General features: G+C 35.2%; 1 long non-coding RNA gene across 1 annotated transcript; it reads right to left on the bottom strand.

The window, feature by feature from the left end:
• Positions 1-4,215: 4,215 nt before the first annotated feature.
• On the bottom strand, positions 4,216-5,088 carry LOC116165867. Its single transcript, XR_004144205.1, has 2 exons — positions 4,742-5,088; positions 4,216-4,682 (listed from the first exon to the last, which is right to left on the bottom strand). It is a non-coding gene; the product is annotated as an uncharacterized LOC116165867 (long non-coding RNA).
• Positions 5,089-5,773: the final 685 nt, after the last annotated feature.

Genomic DNA, 5,773 nt, shown 5'->3' with positions numbered 1-5,773 from the left:
TCTCTTATAGTAGGGTGACCATATGTACTTTTTTTTAGTAGGACAGTACTTTCTTTTCAAACGCAGTCCTATTGTCCTTTACGATTTATCAAGTACACCTAAATGTACTCTTTTTCTTAATTGGACAAAATTAAGTCATACTTTTTGTACAAACTAAATATAATTATGACTTCTTGTATGTCTTTGGTCATAAATGATTTGGCATTTGGTTTATTTGGATTTTGATCCATTGTAATCGATGAAATAGGTCAGTTCTTAAAGATTAAACCACAACTTCTGAAGGAAATTCTTGGTTCCAAAAAGTACGACTGGTGCCAAAATGATGATCAAAATGTTCACGTCGGAGGAAAATTAACTTTTAAAATTTATATATACATATACAGATATACTGTTTGATTAAAGATTCGTAAAATTGTGACCAGAAAAATTTCCTAGAGTATTAGCAGTGTATTCCCTAAATGTACCCTTTTTTTTGTTGAAAAATTATGGTCACGCTACTTATAGGGCACAAAAGGTGGCAATGAGAAAGTGTTTGTTATTTTTTGTATCTATACAAATGCCATCAGAAAAAATCGGAATTTTTTGGTTTTCTTAGTTTAAAGTATGATGGTTAATTGAGCAACTTTTCCTCAATTAGACTATTGTCATACCTATGGTTTCGGAAATCCTCATGATAGACATCCTTATCTTGGACACAGTGTATATTGCTCATTTCCGTTGCGGATCAACTATCTTGTGTTACCCAATTCGAGATTATGGAATTCAGAACTTAAGGTATGAAATGTTCCGTATAGAGCTTTTAATTTTTTTTTATAAGAAGGTTTATTATCTGACATTAAAACACATTAATGATTTTGAAATGTTTGAGTTTTCGTACCATTTTTATACGAAGAATATTTCAGCACAGTTTTGAAGCAAATTTTGGAATTCTGATTAGTTTCGGGTCGATATGCAGAAGTTTTGCTCTAAAATGTATATAGAAATAGAAATAGAAATAATTTATTACTGTAAACAAGAAAATTTCACAACCAAATTTACAGTTAATAGACACTAATTTTATTGATTACAGCTAGGCACCTCATTAGCATTAGCTGTGTTGAGGTTGCCTTCATAATTGAAAATAAGAAAATGACTAAGGTGGCTGCTCCCCAGCAGCAATACCAACATACTATAGGTATACAAAATTTAAATAAAAACTTAATACTGGAATAATTAATAATTAATTCATTAGTTAAATGGCAGAATGTAAGACTGCTTCATCGCACTATACCTACATTATACTAGTGCTAATTTTACAAGCATTATTAGATATGCTCAAACTTAAAAAAAAAATTATTAGTAATTATTAAGTAAACCATAAATCATAATAAATATTGAAAGCCCTTATTTCAGATTTGGCGAGATTTTTTTGCATAGATTTCAGATTTGAATGGGAAATATTTTAACGAGTTTTAAGAAAAATTACTATCAAGTTCAAACGAAAGGAGATTAAAAGCCTGTCAACAAAAATAATCAAATGTGTATACAGAATTTATTGTAAACTTATACTGGATGACATCATCGCATACTCGCGTTCATGATTTCATGAACAATAGCTTCATTGTCCTCCGTACCTTGCTGTAAAAGAACCGTAGTTTTTTATCATTCATGTTGCAGATTTCTGTACAGTACTAGCGTTGAGTAGCGTAATCATTTCGAGAAAAAATCTGTATTTTTTTACCGACAGCACGACATCTATAACTCTTAAATATGCGGTTTCCAAAACGTACATGGAGGTTATCTCAGTATTCTAGGTAACAGGTTCAAGATGGAAGTATTTTCGACAAAACTTCAAATTGGAAAGATAGGCAAACTCGGCTACTTGGAAATACAAGGTTTCTATAGTGCTACCTGGTGCAGAAGGTGCCATGGGGGTAGAAACCGATTGAAGATCGTCAGTGACTATACTTTGCAATTAGCCAAGTACAAGAACTCTGAAAGTAGCGCTCTACTCATTATCACAATGAACATGACAGAAAGATGAGACACTAAAAAAGGTCATGAGATTTGAGACAGGGTATGAAGTCTCTGGCAGGAATTGCATAGGTAGATTATTCGCTGGCAGTCTAAAGACTGGGCATATAATTGTGCATGGTGTTTGTCGGATTTAAACATGATAAGGAAGATATGCGACGTTTCGACACTCGAAACTAATTAAGAACGTCTGGAATAATTTAAATGCTTATTAAATCGCCAAAGACGATGCTAACAAAACTACCTGAGCTGTTCCTAGTCTGCAAAATCCTAGACGACTCTGCGTTCAAATCAAGTTGGAGTCTGTTGAATCAGAAGAACAGAACCAAAAACAATCTAACAAGTCATCTTTGTGCATATGAGGGGGAATTTAGAGATAAAGATGCTGAGACATTTGCCAAGAGGTCTAGTCACAAACGAAGATGACAAACAAAAGGAAGTGAATCCAATTGTAAATCAGCGTGAATGTACCTCAGTGTTTCTCCTGATCAAGCTCTAAAGGGAAGAAAGATCAACATTCAACAAGCCCAAGTGTTGTTATTCAGCCAGTTCCTGATGAACATCCTAGACCTGTTGAAACTGAAGATCATATGATAATTGATCATAAAGTGGATTTACCTGTTGTCAAAGTGCTTGAGCAATAAGTCGACATTCAAGAGGATGAGCATGATGAGACGCGAGGTACAGGCTCAGAAGCAGAGAAGCGATTACGCGGCCCAAGAAGTAGGTACCTATAGCGAGTAAGCTCAGATTCCTTCCCAAATAGGTACGTCCAAGGAAGGAAGGGAGAGCGCAGATCACAAGAATTGGCAAGGTGCATTAAAATCAGTTAAAGAAAACGATCACGTGTGAACGTTGTGCGAACCACCTAATTGCAAAGAGATATCCTGATGGGTCAATTAATGAAAAAGTATAAAGCAGGGCTCGTAGTAAAAGGATTCAGGCAACGAAAAGGAATTGATTACACACAGAAGTTACACTTGGAACAGTTCGACATTTCCTCAGCGTTCCTGAATGGAAAGGTAACACAATATGCAGCAGCCAGATGACTTCAGCGATGGATCTTGGAAAGTCCGTCGATTAAACAGAAGCCTGCGTTTGGTTTGAATTTGAAACAAGCGCATCAAGGTGTCGGAACTCCTGCTTTGAAGAGATTCTTCCTGAAATTGATTTTAAGCAGAGACGCTGTTTGCTGCGCCTGTTTATAAAGACTCCTGAGAAAAAGGAGATATACTCATTATACATATGTACCTACCTGTAGATGATAGCAGAAGTGATGAGAAACACACAAATGAGTTTTTATTTGATCTGAGACAGAAATGGAAAATTACTGAAAGATCGGCATCATTCTTCTTAGGTTTAGAGATAGAGCAAGTGGGCGGCGGATCCATTACAAGTAAGAATCCTATACGAAGAAGATTCTGAAGAGCTTTCGCATGATGGATTGCAATTCAGTGGTAGCACCTGTACAGAAGGAAGTACTTATCGAATCAGGGAAAGTGGATGATTATGCATAAATGTAGGTGCTTTAGCCTATCTCATGGTCGGAACACGTCTCGACATAACATATGCTGTAGGGCTAGTATCCAGAAAGCTGCAGAATACAACTAAAAGTGATTGGCAGAATGTGAAAAGGATATTCAGATTTCTAAAAGGAACTTTAGCTCCAGGTATCAAGTGCCATAGTGTTAGTAACAACAATGGAGTCATCGAAGGGTACAGTGATGCACGCTGATCATTAAAGACAGGACGCTCTGCTACTAACGTAATTTGCTGGAGGTTAACAGCAAAGTTGGCTTCAAAGAAAATTCAGCAATATGTCAGAACTGAAGGGCGTGCTGACAGTGAAAGTTGATAATGAAGCTGCCATTCGACTTGCCCATAATCCCGACTTTCACAAAAGGACAAAACACATCAAGGTTAGCGTTAAGACACTTCTTTGTGTAAGAAATGGTTCAAGGAGAAAACCAGTTCTGCTAACCAATTAACTGGCATAGTGACAAAGGCAGTTCCCATAGGCCAAGGATCGTGGAAATATGCACCGAGCTGGGATTGTGAGAAACAAGTACACTTTGTCATCAATTAGCATTAAAGCTCGTTACATTTATGATGGTTTAATAAATGTAAGTTACATGGTTCTACGACTTAAAACAAATTAATTATGAATTAATGTTTTGACTATCATTAGAAAATAAAACGTCCTTTAAAAGAGATAGACATTACTCAGTTAATTCTATACATTTTGTAATTACACTGTTGCACTACAAGTGAAGTAAACATTACACAGGTCTCCCTGTTAAATTTTGAACTCTTGGAATAATAACATGAAATTTATATCTAAGGAAATAAATACATCCCTACAAAAGCGTAAGCGAATTCATGCATGCATAACTTATACTACGGATAAACAAACAGAAATCGTTTAACAAATTTATACTACAATATTGACTAATGTTCGTTTGCTTCTTGTGATGATTGGGATATTCTGATTTCTGAATATCTGCTACAGACTTTTAAGAAGTTTTAAACAGTTTCTTATCTCTCTGGCAGAATGTGCTCGCTTTTCTAAAACTACCCGAAAGAATCTTCCGTTAGTATTGGTCACAAGTTTCTTGGAGAACTTCTCGTATTGGAATCAGTTTACCATCAATTGCATTTCGAAAGTAACCCTAATAAGTGTCAGTCCGTAAGTGCAAAAGAAATTATAATTTATATTTTAATTACGTACCAAGACTTTTGATCCGGTAATGTAAAGTGAGTCTTAATTATGCTAACGCCTATATGAGCACTGCATAACTCTTTCAACAGTAATGTCCAGACCTAGCTTTATATTTCAATCCCCCTTTTCTCCTTTGCATGCTTTCCCAACCACCAAGAATCACAGGGTCTTCGGATGGGTGGAACCAGAGCGATAAGTTCCATTTTACCCAAAAGCCAGACCGAACTTGCGACGATTCCATGAATGAAACTATCAATTGAAATTCCATTTTCTTATTTTGAACTTGTAAGAGCAAGAAGAATTACAAAAAAACGTTCATTTTAGTAATGAAAAAAGTAAATAGGTTAATTTTACCACAAAATATAGGAAACGATATTATCGGCATTATAATAAAGACCTGAATAAAGAAAATAAATCCTTCCTCAGTTCATGTTCTCCTGGTCGTCCGTCTTCAGATTTTATGTTCTGTATATACATAATGGCGAAAAACATGACCGGTTTTTCGGTAATCGAGTATGACGAGTTGCCTATACACCAGGGGGCATAATCCTAACGCTCCTAATATAGCATTTTTATACATTTTTAAAGTATATATTGGAATTTTGAGACCATTAACCGTACGTATGGAATTGAAATGATGTAAATAAGTAGGTACTAGAGAGGTTTTATGAAAGGCAAATATGAAATTAATAGTCATTATTTCCGCGCGTAAACAAATCAATTGTTACGAACGTGAAACCATTGTAATCGAATAAACAATGACGAAATGTTAATACAGCAACCAATTATAAGTGTTGAAGTTTATGTATTTTGTAAATTTGTTATCTTGTACTGCCTAAATGTAATAACAAAGCAAAATTTCAAAAAATATATCGGCTCGACATCTGACGTTATTTCCTTGAACTGAATTGTAAGGTTTACCATTAAATGCAGGGCACTAAATTATTACCATCATAATGTGGCCTAATATTCGTGTAGATGTCGCTACTGTATGACAGAAAATTGCATCTAACCCACTAGTGATATTATAATCGATTCAGC

The sequence above is a fragment of the Photinus pyralis genome, unplaced genomic scaffold, assembly GCF_008802855.1.
Source record: "Photinus pyralis isolate 1611_PpyrPB1 unplaced genomic scaffold, Ppyr1.3 Ppyr1.4_LG3a, whole genome shotgun sequence".
Taxonomy (NCBI): domain Eukaryota; kingdom Metazoa; phylum Arthropoda; class Insecta; order Coleoptera; family Lampyridae; genus Photinus; species Photinus pyralis.
The sequence above is the reverse complement of the archived record's forward strand: the minus strand, read 5'-3'. Positions and strand labels throughout refer to the sequence as shown.